Below are 18,775 nucleotides of genomic sequence, written 5' to 3' on the forward strand. Positions count from 1 at the left end.
AATTGGTTTGAAATAGGGTATTTCATAAGTTTGTCGTTCATCAGAAATCATCTGTCCCATTGCCTCGGTACCGGCTTTACAACTTACGAGCTCTGGAACCAGCAAAAAAAAATGTTGTTTAAGGTTTGGTATGAATGACTCATTACTAGGCAACACTTTTAGCTTACCGGAGAAAAAATTATCGAACATTTCAACGATCTACCCTTAGTTTTTCGCTAATTCAAAATTTAAAATGCTGGTATGAGACTTGACCTCCCTGATTACCCTTAACCGTAGTTGCCGATCATGTGCTTCACTCCAACGCTTGTTGTGAACTTTGTAGACACTTTTGAGAGTATTTGCAGACTTTTCCACCACTCACACACAGTAATTCTTTGAATAATCGACGGTTTTGTCAGCTATCATTTTGATAATGATGGATTTAAAAGGAAACTGTGCAAAATTATTTTTTTCTTTTTCTAGTGCATCGTAAATATCTCAAAAACGTGTAAATTATAAATTTTGAAAAAAATAGGGCGTGTAGTGCTTTTCATAGGTAGCAAAATGCAGTCAAAAATTTGAACGTCCGATTACTAGTAAACGAGCTATTAGCAAATGAAAGTGTCCCATTTCTAAAAGAACTAAGCCTTAGCTGACCCGGGTTGCTACACCTTCCAAAAACTATTGAAATTTGCGGTACCAAGTTTATTCAACTTTTAATTTATTTACAAATAAATTCCTAATTCAATTTAAGAACCATTAAAATGTTTTTTTTCCAAATAAAATACCATTATTTTAATTTTAAAATCTTAATTAATTTGTTTTAGATCCGTGTTTTAATCCTTTTTATGACTCTGGATTTATTTGCTACATAAATTTATAACTTATGCCAAAATATATTTTTACAAAGAATCTTCGCTGTCCCTTTTTAATGTGGAGTGGGTCTTAAACAATCCTAAAAAAAATTCGTAACAAAATAACGTCACGGGACACTCATTTTATCTATTCGTTTTCAAATTATTATACAATTGTGAGAGTGACCCCCTCCCCCAATCCTTTATCCTTTATCCTTATTTTTATTTATAATGAAAGAAAGGGGGGTCTCATAATGGGATTTTTTTTATTATCTGACATGTTTGAGCCGGGGGTCTTCAGATCTTCTCCAAAATTGAAAACTTGGTTCATTTTTACGATTCAAAAATTAAATTTTTTTCAGATTCTTAACATTTTTATTTTTTGAGTTAGCCTCGGTTAGTTTTTTTTATAAATTAAAAATAACCATATTTCAAAGCTACATAACTCTGTTATTTTTCAACGGAAATCATGAAATAGCACATCAAAATGCATTGCAATTTTATCAGCTTTCCAAATGAAATACTTAAAAAAAAAAAAATTAATGACCTCCAACATGAAAAATTGTAAACAAGCATTGAATGGCGTCTAAAAGTACCGTCTGCATCACCGAATATTTTGCAAAAAATACCATTGTGTAGCTCAATTTATTATGCAAGTTTCATCTCAAGACACCAAAATGGGCCAACAACTCTTTGAAGAGTTATGATGGAAATAATGACAATAAATCTCTTTTTTGCAACGACAACAAACAATGCACAATGGGGGAAAAAGTGTACAAACCGCGAAGAAATTCAATATCTTTCGTCCTACATGACCCAAATCTATGAAATTATACTTTCCTTTTGTAAAAATTTTCGGAGAATCGATTGCACATAGATTCAAACGCCACACAAGCTTGCGAACGGAGATATAGTGCCTTTTTAACCCTTAATTCCCCAATATTTTGTAAACATTCCAGAAAAACACTGCTTCGAACCAGAGAATTTTGAACGAAAACCAACCTATCGTGTGTAATTTTTTCTGAGAAATCGAATGAAGGCTGTTTTGGCTACCGCACGCTTCAGAGAATGAAGTTATGGCTGTTTTTACCCTCAATTCCCCTACATTTTCCAATTATTTCAGAAAAAAGCTTGTTCGGACTTGAAAATTTTGAACCAAATGGGTTGTATTTTGTGAAGTTTTTTTCGAGGAATCGAATGAAGGCTGTTTGAGCCACCGCACGCTTTGGAAAATGGAGTTATAGCTGTTTTACCTTCAATTCCCCTACATTTTTCAAATTGTTATGAAAACGCATGATCGGACTTGAAAATTTCGAATCTATTGGGACGTATCTTGTAGGATTTTTTCCAAGGAATCCAATGAAGGCTGTTTGAGCCACCGCACGCTTCGGAAAATGGAGTTATGGCTGTTTTTACCCTCCTTTCCCCTATATTTTTCAATAATTTCAGAAAAAAGCATGTTGGAACTTGAAAATTTTGAACCAAATGGGTTGTATCCTATGTAATTTTTTCCAAGGAATCCAACGAAGCCTATTTGAGCCACCACACGGATTGGAAACAGGAGTTATGGCTGTTTTACCCTCAATTCCCTTTCATTTTTCAAAAAGTTCAGAAAAACCGTGATCGGACTTGAAAATTTTGAACCAAACGAGACTTATCTTATGCAATTTTTTCCGAGGAATCCAATGAAGGCTGTTTGGACCCCCGCATGCTTTGAAATATGGAGTAATGCGTGCGGTGTGTCAAATAGACTTCATTCTATTCCTCAAAAAAAATCGCACGTGATATGTTCCATTTGGTTCAAAATTTTCAAGTCCTAACATACTTTTTCTTAACAATTTGAAAAATGTAGGGAAATTGAGGGTAAAACAGCCATAACTTCTGTTTCCAATCCGTGCGGTGGCTCAAATAGGCTTAGTTGGATTCCTTGAAAAAAATTACATAGGATACAACCCATTTGGTTCAAAATTTTCAAGTTCCAACATGCTTTTTTCTGAAATTATTGAAAAATATAGGGGAAAGGAGGGTAAAAACAGCCATAACTCCATTTTCCGAAGCGTGCGGTGGCTCAAACAGCCTTCATTGGATTCCTTGGAAAAAATCCTACAAGATACGTCCCAATAGATTCGAAATTTTCAAGTCCGATCATGCGTTTTCATAACAATTTGAAAAATGTAGGGGAATTGAAGGTAAAACAGCTATAACTCCATTTTCCAAAGCGTGCGGTGGCTCAAACAGCCTTCATTCGATTCCTCGAAAAAAACTTCACAAAATACAACCCATTTGGTTAAAAATTATCAAGTCCCAACATGCTTTTTCTGAGCTATTTGAAAAATGTTGGGCAATTGAGGGTAAAACAGCCATAACTCCTGTTCCCAATCCGTGCGGTGGCTCAAATAAGTTTCGTTGAATTCCTTGGAAAAAATCACATAGGATACAACCCATTTGGTTTAAAATTTTCAAGTCCTAACATGCTTTTTTTCTGAAATTATTGAAAAATGTAGGGGAATTGAGGGTAAAAACAGCCATAACTTCATTTTCCAAAGCGTGCGGTGGCTCAAACAGCCTTCATTGGATTCCTCGGAAAAAATCACACAAGATACGTTCCAAAAGGCTCAAAATTTTCAAGTCCGAACATGCATTTTCATAACAATTTGAAAAATTGAGGGGAATTGAAGGTAAAACAGCCATAACTTCATTTTCTGAAGTGTGCAGGGGCTCAAATAGCCTTCATTCGAATGCTCGGAAAAAATCACACAAGATACAACCCATTTGGTTCAAAATTTTCAAGTCCGAACAAGCTTTTTTCTGAAATCATTGAAAAATGTAGGGGAATTGAGGGTAAAAACAGCCATAACTCCATTTTCTGAAGCGTGCGATAGCCAAAACAGCCTTCATTCGATTCCTCACAAAAAATTACACACGATATGTCTATTTTCGTTCAAAATTCTTTGGTTCGAAACAGTGTTTTTCTGGAATGTTTACAAAATATAGGGGAATTAGGGGTTAAAAAGGCACTATATCTCCGTTCACAAGCTTGTGTGGCGTTTGAATCTATGTGCAATCGATTCTCCGTAAATTTTCACAAAAAGAGAGTATAATTTCATAGATTTGGGTCATGTAGGACAAAAGATATTGAATTTCTTCACGGTTTGTGCACTTTTTTCCCCATTGTGCAATGGTCGAGCAACTACACTCACATATGGAGGTAGCGCGCACAAAGTATTAGTGAAATAAGAATAGAGATTTTTAGATTTTTTTCATACTTTTTTTATGTTCAATCGAAAACTATATCTTTTTGCAAATTTTTTTTTGTGTTTTTTGATAGGAGTTTAACCCGTTAGGGTCATTGTTCCTTGATTTGCAAAAATATGGAAAACTGCATTTCACAAAAACTTGAAAGCGTGCACCCTTGAATGTAGCTTTTATGCACATATACCCCATCGGCTCTGACTGAGGGTTTCATATACAAACTGGTTCCAAATTATCAACGATGTTTTAATTTGGCTCTTGCTAAAAAAATTTGTGAAAAAGTTCGTTTATTTTTTTGTGACATTTCAAAACAACTTTGTTAAAAACTAGCCTTCTGTAAACAAAACTAAGCAATTTGCGAGGAAAACGTCTAAAATCAGAATGTTGTTTGAAAATTAAAATGTTCACATAACAATAGGCACCTACTTACATTTCGAACAGACAAAAACACAAACAGTAATCCCTTTATTTTATAGGAATGTGATCGTGATTGTGATTGTGATCTTCATTCTGGATGTGGTTATGATCTAGATCCTGAACCAAATCCTGATCCTGACCTGACTCGTATTATTATTCTGATCTAACTTGTTATCCTTGCCATTATCCTAAGCTTGCCAGATTGCCCGAATTTATCTGGGTTTACCTGTATATTTAATACAAAAATTGGGAAAAGTCTTGTCCGGTCCGTTTGTCCGAAATTCATTGAAATAAGCCCGTTTTTTTGCCTGAATTTATTCACTTTGTTTGCCAAATCGATTAAAAAAACCAATTAGGTTGTGGTTTTTTTTATATTATGCGTGAAACTTTTTTTGTATCAAAATAATCATAGAAGGTTCTTTGAAGGTTTCATGGAAGCCTAAGATAAAATTTAAAATCTGTGGATAAGTTTTGATGAAAAAAAAACATTCCTCAAGTTTTTTTTAATTTTTAATGAGTAATTCCTGGGTTTTTACCAAATCTAACCGGATATTGTCCGACTTTTAGTCAACAATTTTAAAATCAAAGGACCGCAATTTGGCAGATTTTAATTTTAAATAAAATATCCTGGATACGTGCTGAAAGAATCTGTCATCCTTAGCTCATCCTGATTCTGATTGCGATGCTGATCCCATTCCTATTTTTGACTTTACCTATTTCTGATTCTAGGCCAGATTAATCAAAGAAGCTAAATCACGTCTTCAGTTCCAGTAGTCCACTAAAACACTTGTCAACCAAATCTTTAAAAAAATCGTGAACTTTTATTTGACTGACCCCTGTTTCTTTTGTAAAATCGGACGCTGAGTCCGAAAATAAAATTCAAGTTCACAGTACAACAGTTTTTGAGTTATGCTCCAAAATATGAAATTTTTGGACACAGAAAAAAGTCCTGTTTCTAAGATCCAGATACTTCGGATTGAATAGCATCAATTTTAATTTTTTTGTATATTAACGGTGAATAAATTTGCTATCGTTTTCGTTAGCAAATTTATTAAAGATGCTATCGATAGCTAATTAATTCACCTTCACCTCCTAGTCCGTCTCCGAAGTCCGAGATTTTTGGATCAAGTAGTTTTTTTTCCATTTCCAAAATTTCTCAATTGGGGCATATAACTCAAAAACTGCTCAACTGAGATTTTTTTTAAATTTCATTTCCAGATTCACGATTTATATTAAAAACTAGCTACCCGCTGTGTTCGCTACACCTTCTAAATGTAAATGAAATTTGTAAAAATTATTTAACTTTTATTTTTTTTTTGTAGGTAGGTATCATTTTAAATCAACTTCAGCATAAATCAGAAATAACTACTTCAAGATGAGAACTGCAACTGGAGTTTCGAATTGCAATACAAAGATGATTTCATTTTATTTTGAGAATCTAAATCTTCAAATTTGTTGTGTGTCTCCCTTCCCCTTTCCGGTAAATTAATTGGAAGAAGGGAGGTGTCTCAAATAATAATTGCAAAATTGCAACATTTCTCGTGCCCTAACCCTTTTCCTTGTGAAATTTGGTTCCGTTTCTTAAAGAAGTTTTTTAGTTGTGCCGAAAAATGTTTCTGGAGCCTCTTACTCCCTTCCTTTATCCCCAATGGAAGAATGGAGGGGTTTCAAATAATCATATAACCATTTCTCTTATTATATACTCTCCCAAGCCAAATTTGGTTCCATTTGCTTGATTTGTTTTCAAGTTGTGCATAAAATTGAAAAGGTGCCCCTTCCCCTTTACTATCTGCCCACTACCAGGTGGTACCAAATATCGATAAAAACCTTTTTTTTTCTCAAATACCTTTCTATGCCAAGAATTGTTCTTGAGATATGCAATGAAAATTGAATGGCGACCTCACTCCTCCTTTCCTATCTTCCCAATGGTAGAAGAGAGGAGTTTCAAAAAATCATAGAAATATTCTTGTATTCCAATTGCTTGAATAGTTGCTATGTATAAAATTGTAAGAAAGTTCTCCTGCCAACTCCTATTACCCCATTAGAAGGAGGGAGGGGTCGCAAATAACTATAAAAATCTTTTATCGTTTCCGAAAACCCTCCCATGCCAAACTTAGTTCCATTTGCTCGATTGGTACTCCAGTTATGTATGCTGTATGTATGTCGGTTATCCACCATGGGTGCACGGATTCACCACAGTTTCTACCTAAGTATGGGCTCAAATGCATTCTTAGATTATAAAGTTCGACAAATCTCCAATGCAGCACGTACATCATACCCGGACCCCATGGCTTTGTATGAACTGTTATGGAGTGAATGTATTGCGTGTATTGATGTAGGTATATTTTGGAAGAACGGGTCAATCAGGTGAGCTAGTTTACTTACGGGTATTCTGCATGGCATCGGGTGTGATTCTTGCTTATATTAGCACTTTGCATACCTTTCCAAGATAATTTGTATAATTTTTGCTTTAATATTCCCAAAAACCATTGAATAGTAAGTGTTCACTTACATACGTGAGTTTTCTTGTTGTTGGATTTTTTTTTCCAAGATTTATAGTAAGTAACTTTGTTGTTCAGAACAAAATTAACAGACGCTGTTTCAAAGTTTCCGTGGAACAACACGAAGATGAACTGCACACGAATCAAATTCATCCAAATGCATCCAAACGCTCGAATCATGATTTCCTCGGAAGAAGCTCGAAACATATGATCCATATCTAGAGAAAAAAGAGCAACACGCCTACATATGGAAGAGAGTTGTTTCGAATTCAAACTTTCATCTTATTTTTTTGCCCCACTTTAATCATGTATTCGAATAAGTGATCGTTTTTATATGAATGATCTCTGTATGCTTAGAATGTTGAATTTACAGAATACCACCACCGTTTGAAGGATGTCAATGTTAATAATGGTTTTATTAGCACTCTGCTATACATTTATTGCAGTTTCATGTGTAAAGTCGTTAAACATCCCTCAGGAAAGTGTGGTTGAGCCGCCAACTCACTAATGAAAAAGGTCGCCAACTTGCCACAAATAGAACCAAGCCATAGAGCATCGTCGCTCGTTTTCGTCGTGGCGAAATGCAGTCGTCTAGTGCCAGAAGAAAATAAACACGCACACGCACCGTACCATAGAGTGCAGCATCCCTCTCTGTCTTCTTTCCTCGGTTCCTAGTACACGTGCGCCAAGTAAAGATCTATGGGAAAGTCACCGGAGTCGCCCGCCGATAGAAGACGAATCCGAAGACGCTGGCGCATGTTTGGATTGGAGTAGACGAAAACGATTGCTCCGACGACGAAGCCGACGGCGACCGATCAAGTCGCACAATTAAATGTCTTCACGTCCCGGAACAATTTTTATGAGTTTCGGGGAAACCAATTTTGATGATTACGGTGACGGTCTTATTGTGGATCTTACGATAGATAAAATTTTGTTTGGGATAATACAATTTGTATTATAAATCAAAAACTAATCACTAAAGGTTTTTTATGTGGTTCCTCATTTTTTAAAGTTCAATCGCAGTGAAATGTTGTTACATTTCATCCAAAAGTCTTATCAAAAAATTATTGGACCGTTCAGTTAACAGGTCTACAGTATGGCTTTTTACCGTACCATGGTATTTAAGAGGTTCACATATTTATGCTGTGGTGGAGGAAGTTGCTTACATCATTGAGCTTCTCCCATCATAGTCCCTTTTTGTTTCTCACACTGGGAGCCAAAAACTAGACAAAGTCAAAAGAACAATACGAGCAATTGTCATCGTAAAATCTTCCTACTGTATATTAAACTTCAAGACTCATAATTTGTACTATTGAAGTATGGGTACAATATTCTAATTGAATGAAGGTTGATGCATTCGCAAGATGAATATTTTCAAAAGGTTTCCAATTTTAGTTCTTCCGACTTTCCGTGCCTCACGGATCGGGAAATGTGACACACGCACGTACACCGTTCGTCGTCTCGCGTCTTCCTCGCGTTCATGTTCTATTGCATAAAGAATAAAAGTGGTTTTACGGTAAACTTTTTCGGCCTGGCTGAGATCCAAGAAGAACTATCCCAGCCCGGGCCTTTTGCTTTGCACTATATTTTACTTCTTTCCTTCGTCAAACGTTCTATACTTACCTACCTACCTACATTTATTCTAAGCCGTTGGCTGTTGCAAAGCGTAGGCGTATTGTTTACATTTTGTTTTGGCGTGGCTTTTGTTTAATGCGCGACACATAGGACATAAGTTTCAACACATTTCGGTCGTTTATTTCTCTTGGTGTCTTCTTCGTCTGTTTGCGGGGTTTTAGTCAATGTATTTGCATTCTTGGTGACTGTTCGCTTCCTCTAGAAATATGCGGTTGGTCGAATTTGAAATCGCGGATTAGCACGACTGGCTCAGTGTAGCCTGTTACTACTGCCTATTGCGCTAACAGGATTAGCAGAATAAGGACGTTTACTTAACGGGAAATAAAAAAAGTTGGTAAATGCGTGTTTTGTTGTTCCTTGGGATAAGCGTAAATCGATTACTGGTCATGCATACTTGCCCTAAAAATACATACAAAATCATTGATTTGTTCAAACGTTTGCGGAAAACTTAAATATTTAAAATAATGAGTTTATGAAGTTTGTATTGCCAGAAAAGAGAAATATATAAATAAAATGTTTGGACAGCTACAAGGCGACCGTCAAACGCCTTTACTTGCGTTTGAAAAAACATAAAATACTTATCTAAAGTATATCTAGAATATGAATACTTTAAAGGAATTTACCAATCAATCAATAAGGTTTTGTACCGCACTTATGGATCTTAGAAAATGTGTATAATTTATTTTAGTTGCGTAAAGCGTTTGTTTACTGATCCATCGCCAATATTTTTAATTAGAACGTAATCTATAATTAATTTGCATGACCGCCTTTGGCGGTTTCCAATTCAATTAGTTTACCGATATTTCATTGTCGCTGCTGATAAACAAATCCAAACACTTGATTGAGCGGTGTCTTTTTCTCTGCTAGATTGTTCGATAGACCTTCCGGCACTTTGAAGTTAGGTTCATATTCTGATGTCATCGTGTCATGAATATTCTTGAATTTGCTATTCAAGTTCAACCAGTTTTTCTGTCTTATGATTAAACGACACTTTTATCGAGCTAAAGTGATTGAATTAACTGTGTTGAGATACTGGGTGCTGTACTTGAATTGAGGGTGCAATTGAGCACGCATATTGCTGTCCTTATTTTGATTCGAGAGTCGCAAGAGTCTCGATGATGTAGGGTAACACTTATTGGAGTTCAACCCACGTTTCGGAAACCGCACATGTACCAACTAGGTATATGACGATTGAAGAAGATCAGATCGCCGCAGATACCTACCTACATTTAGCGGGAACATCCTCAAGAGGCGGCATCGACCCACCCAGTTAAGATAGCACTCGTCATGACTAAAACAACAACGAACGCTCTCGCTCAGCCAGAGTCAGTGATTGTTGTTGTTGTTGTGGGTCGTGGGAGGAAGATCTTCGCATCCGCTGCTGGCCGTCGTTGCTCTAAAGCGGCATCTCGACGCGGCCGCGCCGCGTCTTATGTTCAAAACAACTTCGCGGCCCAACGACGAAACAAACTCAACGAAAAACTGCTCGAATCATCATCACCACCGTCATCGGCGTCGTTTTACTGTTTGCCTTCTATTTTCTTTATGAATGAAGTAATCTGAGATGGATGCTCCACTCTACAACTGGGTAGCTCTTAGTCCCTTGAAATAGCCGATCAGGGGACCGTTTCAAAATAGTGACTTGCATAACCAAGTTTTCAAACTATTTTTTAACTTTTGAGCATAAGAACTGGCATCTTATTTTGATATAAATGTAAAAAAAAAATTTCGAGAGAAAACATCGCAGATTTTTACACCATTTGGATGTAAAAACTTCATTCAAACTTCTTTTCATTTCAATAAGCCATCTGGTCTAAGACTTTTTTTTAAGACTTCTAACTTTTTCGTTGGTTTCAGTGCTAATTCATACTAAAGTATGACCCATGAAAAAATGCGAAAATATTCAGTAGTCTTTTTGTATTTTTTTTAACAATTTTTAAGGATTTTTTTTGGGTATTAGATCTAATCTTCATATGTCAATTTACGTAAACATTGCAGAAGAACAGTATACGCTATAATTGGAGACGGATTGCGGAGTATGCCATCTAGCATGTCCACGTGGACCCTGTCCACGGAAGCTGCGTAGTGGAAGGCCACGGTCTGCACGTGGGTACTGTTGAAGTGGTAAAATTTTTCAAGACGAATGTGAAGCAGAATTCAGTAAGGACAATCCTGAGACTAGCTGGGGAAGCAAATATCTAGAAATCTTCAATGTAACGATTGTTCAAAGAACGAAGAAGACTTAAATGCATCATTCAAGGCGAGAGCAAAGCGCCACTTGATAACAGAAAGAATTGAAGCACTGCAAATTGAGCGCTCGAAGCGATTTCTTTCTAAGTTGTATATTTCATCACTGAAGGCTAAGGATGTTCCAGAGAATGTGAAATACAATTTTATTATCAAGTATCCCACCGGGGTCGTGGTATTTCAAGCGGGTGCTTTAAATTGATTGGTGATACCTCCTGTTTTCATGAAAGCTGGAGTAAAAATTGATCCTGAAGTCTACATTGATCTTTGAAGAGACCGGCGCTTCCTTAGATTCAGACAAACTTCGATGAACCGGACACCGGTTGATGGTCCGGATCAGGGACACAGAACAGCTACCGGAGGTATGCAAGGGGGGGGGGGAGGGTAAATAATATGCTCTATTTACAAGAAGGGTGAAAAACTGAAATGTGAGAACTGTCCTCAATGCAGCCTTCAAAGTGCTGTCCCTCCACAAGCAAACAGATTCGTGGGAAGACATCTGGCCGGCTTCATAGAGGGACGGTCTACGACGGAGCAGAACTTCACATTACGCCAAATCCTCCCAAAATGCTGTGAACACCAAGTCCCTACACACCATCTATTCATCGACTTCAAAGCCGCATACGACACGATCGACCGTGACAAGCTATGAAAAATCATGGACGAGAACGGTTGTCCAGTAATAACAAGGTCACGATTGACGGCGGCGAGCTGGAGATAGTCGAGGACTTTATCTATCTCCGCTCACTGGTGACCACAGACAATGACATCAGCCGTGAAATCTGGCGGCGAATGATCAGCAGAAGTAGTGCCTACTATGGACTACAGAAGCAACTGCGGTGGAGAAGACTTGTCACACTCACAAAGTGTTACCTGTACACAACGCCTATTGACCGGTTGTTCACTACGGGCACAAGACGTGGATATTGCTCGAGGAGGACTTGCGTACACTCGGAGTATTCGAGCGACGAGTGATAGGAACCATCTTTGGCGGCGTTTAGGAGAACGAAGTGTGGGGGCGGAGGATGAACCACGAGCTCGCGCAACTCTACGGCGAACCAAGTATCCAGAAGGTGATGAAGGCTGGCCGGATACGCTGGGCAGGGCATGTTGTGAGAATGCCGGACGACTGTCCTGCAAAACAGGTGTCCTTTACGAATCCGGTAGCAGGGGCGCAACGTGCGAGGTGGTTAGACCAAGGCGATCTTGCGAATGTGATATGTCCGAGAAATACGAGAACGGTTGCAATGGAACGAGTGAATATTAAGAATTGTGTTCGTCAAGTTATGTCGTGAGAATACTATGAATATTTTAAAAAAATCGACGAACCCGAGAATGGTTTTTTCAAAGTTTGATGTTTCTCAAGAATTTCTGCAGCGCTAGTTCTAAACTCACATAGTGGGGGCCATCGGTATTGGTAAGCAGGTTCTTCCTTTCCGTTGGGACAGGCTATTGTCTCCTTCAACTCTAGCGTTACCTGGGAGTTAGGAAAATTAGCGTCCGATTCGTGCTTACCGACTTTTATTCGCTCACCTGCAATCAGCTGTAGCGTAGTGATCCGGTCCTCCACGGGCATCAACTTTTGGATGAACGGATGATACGAGATAAAACGAACTTGGTCGTAAAATTTAGAGCCTTTCCGGCCACGATGTTGTTTTGTTTTTGTTTACTTTTTCTGCGTGCTGCGTTTTTGACATTCCACAGTCCTAATTCTTGATACTGCGTTTAAGCTCGAATTAACCCAATCACTACACGCTCAAAATTGAACAAGCACAAATTCTTCATGATAAAGCTACAAATCGACTTATGAAATTCTGACTTCTTTTTTTTTCGAAAAATACTGAGACGATCTTATGAAAAACAATACCTTCTCTTTCAAACTGGAGTTTATCTTAAGAATGCATTTATTATACAAGACAATTTTATTAACTTTATTTTACTTCATAAAAGAACCATATGACATGCATAAAATTTATTTTCTAAGTGTATATTTTCGATAGTGCATCTTTGAAAAGTGTGAGAAGATATTGATCTGAAATTCCATAAACTAATCAAAAAGATAAATTTTGTTGACGTTAACATGTCATTCCAAGACATCGAGCCTAAAGGGTGATACGGTCAAAATTTGGTCTTGGGAAAACGCGTGTAAATCGGTGAAATCGTTTATTTGAAAAATCAAATTAAATTTCTTTTTCAAGTTTAATTATTATAAAATTCAGGAAAAATATTCAGTTAGGCTTCCGCTCTTCCAAATCCGAATTGCCGGGCCTTACGCTTAACCCATCAGCATTTGTACAGCCACCTTGTCTACCTTCTTCGCCGCAGAAAGCCAGTTTGCCTTGAACTACTGCTCGTCCTTAGCAGTTTTTTTGGTCTTCTTTAGGTTCCGCTTGACGATAGCCCAGTATTTCTCAATTTGGCGGAGCTCTGGCGTGTTGGGAGGGTTCTTGTCCTTGGGAACCATCTGCACGTTGTTGGCGGCGTACCACCCCATGGCCTTTTACCGTAATGGCAAGATGCCAAATCCGACCAAAACAGTACGGAACAACCGTATTTCTTCAGGAAAGGCAGCAGACGTTTATTCAAACACTCTTTCACGTAAATTTCTTGGTTGACAGTCCCGGAAGCTATGAAAATGCTGCTTTTCAAGCCACAGGTACAGATGGCTTGCCAAACCAGATATTTCTTCGCGAACTTTGACAGTTTCATGTGCTTGAAAATATCTGCTACTTTTCCCCTTCCTTTTGCCGTATAAAACTCCCGTCCCGGAAGCTGCTTGTAGTCGGCTTTGACGAAGGTTTCGTCGTCCATTACCACGCAGTCAAACTTCGTCAGCATCGTCGTGTACAGCCTCCGGGATCGCGCTTTGGCCGTCGTATTTTGTTTATCATCGCGATTTGGAGTCACTACCTTCTTGTAAGTCGATAGTCCGGCTCGTTGGCTCGATGCACGGTTGTAGACGATACACCCAGCTTATTTGCGGCATCTCGGAGAGAGAGGTTAAGGTTTTGCTTGAAACTACCAGCAACTCTTTTTGTCGTCTCAGCGGCTTCCGGTTTTCGATTTCCCCCCGATCCAGACTTCCTGGCTGTCGACAAACGTTCCCCAAACACTTTAATTACATTCGTAACGGTTGATTTGGCAACTTTCAGCGATTTTGCCAGCTTTGCGTGCGAGTAGCTCGGATTTTCGCGATGCGCGAGCAAAATTTTGATACGCTGCTCTTCTTCCTTGGACGGCATTTTGACAACTGAAGAGTGAATTCCAAAATCAAAATAGTAGCAACATTCTACACACACACACCTTTAAAATGAGGGGTGTTCAGGTTTTTTTAATGCAAAATTGAAAGAAATACGTTAAGTTGATATTGACCAAATTTTGACCGTATCACTCTTTATTGTGTACATTAGACTAGTTCACTTTTCGGCTTTTTTCGCTGATCACAACGCCACTTACAGGGTTTGATCCTAATTCATTTTCAAGTACTCTGACCAAATTTGAGCTCATTTGAGTAAGTTTCCAGCGTGCGCTAGGAGTTTTATTGAAAAAAAAGTCCATTTTTCTGGAAAATTTCCGTAGATGTGTTCTAGCAAGCTGTCAGTTTTGAGAATTGTTAATTTTTTTTCAATTTTGTTTTTTTTTTATATAAGGTACACCGGGGCAAGTGCAAACGGTTTTCACCATAGTTCAACCACTGACCATACTGACTGGACAGTCGATTTCGCTTTTTGGATAATTTACGCACTCTGGAATCGATAGTACGCAATATCGATTCCAGAGTGCGCGTCGATCGATTTGAAGAAATGCTATCCCAGTTAGAAAGTGCCACCCGACTTTCGCAAAAAAACAGGCAATTCAGACGATAAAATCGTGCAAAACAGGTACATTTTTCCTACAGGGCATTTCTACCGGAAAAATTATAGGTTCGCCACCTGCCGTCGGTATTGCGAACCAGCTAAATTTGACGAAAAAAATTAGCCAGAAAATGATCGAATTTTTGTTCTAAGTGTCCTGTCAGTATGATCAGTGGTTCAACTTTCACATGTCCTAGAAAAATATGTAAATCTTCAAAAATTATCAATTATCGTTCGTTGCATCATTAAAATGGTTCTCAACAAATTCCCGTAGAAAGTGAAAAATTAAAAAATGTTGGTAAAAAATAACGGCACTTTTGTGAAAAATTGCCCCGTTTATGGGGGCAAGTGCAAACGCAATGCTTTTTCCAAACTTATTCAAAGATGCGTCAGTGTATCGTTACTTAAACGAATTTAATACATGTTCCGGTATGTTTTATCAACTTTTTTTTTTATGTATTTGCTGTTTTTCTGCTATATTAATTACTTTTTGGAACTTCAGTTTTGCTGACTGTTATTTGAAGCAAAAGACCTTCATTTGCCAAGGCATTACGGAATTTTGAATATCCGCTTCAGATACAACACTTTGGATACCCTTTCTGACCACTCTAATATAATGCTGAACCATTTTTGAGATGATTTTTTTTTAATGTCTGATGTTACATGGCTTAAAGGTGCGTTTGCACTTACCCCGGTAGTGTCGTTTGCACTTGCCCCGCAGTGTGGGTTGACAGGAGTGAATATTATTTTCACAATTTTTAGGGTCTACTGAAAATTTATCATAAGTTTTCTGCTTTCATCTGAATATCAGTCCCAAACACTCACCTTTCGACGAAAAATCGGATTTGAATGCCCTTTTTTGTAGCCAAAAAAGCAAAACAAAAACACACTTTTCATGTCTAGCACGTACTTGAATTCGTGTGTAATCAAACAGTGCCGTGTTTTTAGTGAATAATTGAAAAAAAGTTCAGTTTATCTATGTCAGATTGTTGGTTTGGACAACAACAACAACTTCTAGAAGAAGAAATATTTTTTAATTTTTTTGTAACAGAGGAAAGTTGATCGTTTGCACTTGCCCCGGTTTACCTTAATTCTTGTCATTTTGGATACATATCATGCAATTTACTACACTGTGAACCAATTTAAAATTTTATTATTGAGAGAGTCATGCTTGGTTCTTGAGCATTATCGAAGAATGCTCGCTTGGCAACATCAACTACCGTACTTACTGGACAGATTTTTCGATGCGAACCACGATAGTACGGCGCGCAGCTTGAGACGGATGAGTAGCAGTTCTCTGGTTTGTATCGATTTGCTTCTACGAATGATATTCTCTCCTGTTGTTCGTGATCAAGAAAAAGTTTCCCGATAGAATATGAGATGCTGTGCATTGTCCGCGTCGCCTTGTCGTTTTGCCCTTCTCAGAGCCATCTATAGCGTTAGGTGAAAAATGGAACTTACAATCGCTATTGTAGCATACGATGTGAGCATCCTGTTCCTATGTTTGACTTCTCTAATTTCAGCTTGTATCCGGGTGTTTATAAATATCATGGTATGAAGCTTCGGCTCAAATTTTTGAAACCGTTCCAACTGAAAACCGAACTGGGAACCAAACAATATGTAATGGTTAAAGTTTTGTCATTTTTGTCAATTTTGTTGAAGGCTAATGCGAGCGCACCCATCGCGTATCGTGTCTATGACGTCATTTCAAACTTGACGTCATATTTTATAGCATTTTGGTTAGTGATGGCTGGATGTTGCTAGCAAGCTAGATGGATACTTATTTCGGAGTGATCATTTTTAGGATATTGACTATAAAAAAACGAAATTTTAAACTATTTTGTTTTTTTTCCTGTTCTTTTATAGATTAAAGAGAGGAATAAATTCAGTTTAGATACTAAGATAAAAATCATTTGAACTGTTCAGCCCTGTTTCGCTAAAACGCCGAGAACAAAGGGTACAAAAATTGACACTCATACAAAAATACACAGACATCGTCAGAACTGATTCGATAGTCACCCATGAAGGTAGATCTAAGACTCATAATTCATGATCCAAATGGACCAAATTCCCTACCTTTATGTAAATATGTTTGCCAAAAATCGGTATATACAGATCGAAAATTTGATCAAAAATCGGTGTAAATACCAATAACTCGGTATATGTGGCATCGCTGAGTAGCAAGCTTATTGAATAGAAAGATTTGATAATAGGAATTGTGCGTATTTTGCAGAATTCTCTGGAGAAGGCCCTTTCGACACATAAATGAGTTCAATAATCTTCTATTTGTTTTACTATGAGGCAATCCCTTCACAGCTTCTAAACTTGAAACAATTTTGTCCCTCTCCACTGATCGGGTCACATTCGTCAGCCAATGATTTCACTCTTCTTTAGCAGCCGGCCGGACCAACACCAAACCATCAACGCAAGAGCAATCCCCGCAAGAGCACGTCTGTTGATGAGGCGTCGAAGTTGAGTCGAATTCGAGTGGAGCAGCAGTTGAGTTGAGTTGAGTTTGATTCGAGTTGACGTGCCTCCTCTTCCTTCTACTTACAACGAACGGCCGATTGGGCTGCTTGAGAGTGGCCGGCTTTAGTAATCTCGCGACTTCAACACCGTCAAGATCACTCGGGGCAGACTCGCTGCTTGGCCCTTCGAATGAAGGTTTTCGCGTAAAACGACACCGCATTTCGCGGACCGATAGCAAGGGTATTTTTCTAATTTAGTGCTCCTAGGACTAAAGATTTAGAACCCAATCCAACGACGATGGTTGTGAAAAGTGTGTGAAGACATCGAATGGTTAGTTTTTTTTCTCCTCTGTAGTGCTTTGGCGAAAACTATCGGCTAAGATTAGATCTCTTAGTGGGTTGACTTTGTGCAGTTCTCTAAGGGTTTTAGGTGTCCGTTTTTTCCTCATCATCGGACAGCTGCTAATTCTGGGCCGCGGAAAAGTTGTGGCGCACACACAATTCTCGCGCAAAGTGTGACTTTGGTTGGAACCGTAATGGGATACGGTTGAAATGGTCCCGTTGATTCTTTCCCGTTTTAGGTTCTAACTTACTTCACGATCCGTGACGACGCCTCAAACGAGATCTTGGAACCAGTCTAGTTGTGTGTGCGCATGTGTGTGCACATAAAAACCTGTGTGATATATGATGCCCTAGTAGCAAAATATGTGTTTAGAGTGCATGTTTTGATGATGGTTTCTGAACCAAACAAGTGAGCTGCTGCGGCCACATGTCCAAAAGTCAAGCCAGCATGAATGATGTGGATCAAGCTGACAAAAATGGCAAAGCCGGCCTACGGCTAACAGTTTTTTCCTCCCCGGTGTGGTGTTTGAATAGTTATTAGAGAAAAGAAAAATACCAAGAACGGTGCGCTATTACAGAAGGTTGTTGGTTGATGCGGAACAAAGTGGCATTTCTGTACTGTTTGTGGTTCGCGTTTGCCAAATCTGGATCAAACGACTACCAAACTATTATTGGAACAGATGGAATAGTTCTAGTTTCGAGATTTGGCTATAGTTAGGAAAAAACCCTCTTCTAGTGATTTTGGTTGGTTTCGTTTTGGTTTCCTTTTTTATCCGAGTTTCAATTAATTTAAGCCGGTTCACGCCGAAGAAAGATGTAAATGGGCAGCGTGCGCCGATCAATCTGCTCTCAATGGGAACATTCGGAGGTTAGATAGTAGCGGGTTCGAGCAATTTCAAATCTAAAAACAGAGGCGCACCGCACCAGTGCAGGATTGAGGTCTGAAAGACGTGCATCGTTTGATCAAGAGAAGGATGATTGATTAGAGTTTCTGCCAGTGACAGCTGCCCCTATGTTGCTGTGAGATAGTAACCAGAAGGGGTCGTGCCTAATAAAGTGATTTAAGGTGGGTAGTCGATGGCTTCGGAATTGATGGATCAATTTGAAGTCAGTTTTAACGGTGTGACCCTTTCATAAATGAGTAGTGTTGTGTTATGGAGCTTGGAAAATGACTTAAGGAATCAAGTGTTCAGATCCTGATCAGATATTTTCTTAAGTCATCGTTT

The 18,775-nt window shown here is 38.4% G+C and overlaps 1 protein-coding gene across 10 annotated transcripts in view; it reads left to right on the forward strand.

The window, feature by feature from the left end:
* Positions 1-18,775, forward strand: part of LOC129747718 (serine/threonine-protein kinase pakG) — a 287,373-nt gene that overhangs the window by 137,714 nt on the left and 130,884 nt on the right. For 2 of the 10 annotated variants that reach the window (XM_055742050.1, XM_055742051.1), the window contains exon 1: positions 17,304-17,538. The exons of 2 other annotated variants lie outside the window; for them this stretch is intronic. The gene's annotated coding sequence lies outside the window, so the exon portion shown is untranslated. Of the gene's footprint in view, positions 1-17,278; positions 17,539-18,775 lie in introns of those variants that run through there. 6 more of the 10 variants (XM_055742057.1, XM_055742047.1, XM_055742049.1 and 3 more) reach the window with 6 other exon arrangements.

This window comes from Uranotaenia lowii, chromosome 2 (assembly GCF_029784155.1).
Source record: "Uranotaenia lowii strain MFRU-FL chromosome 2, ASM2978415v1, whole genome shotgun sequence".
Lineage (NCBI taxonomy): Eukaryota > Metazoa > Arthropoda > Insecta > Diptera > Culicidae > Uranotaenia > Uranotaenia lowii.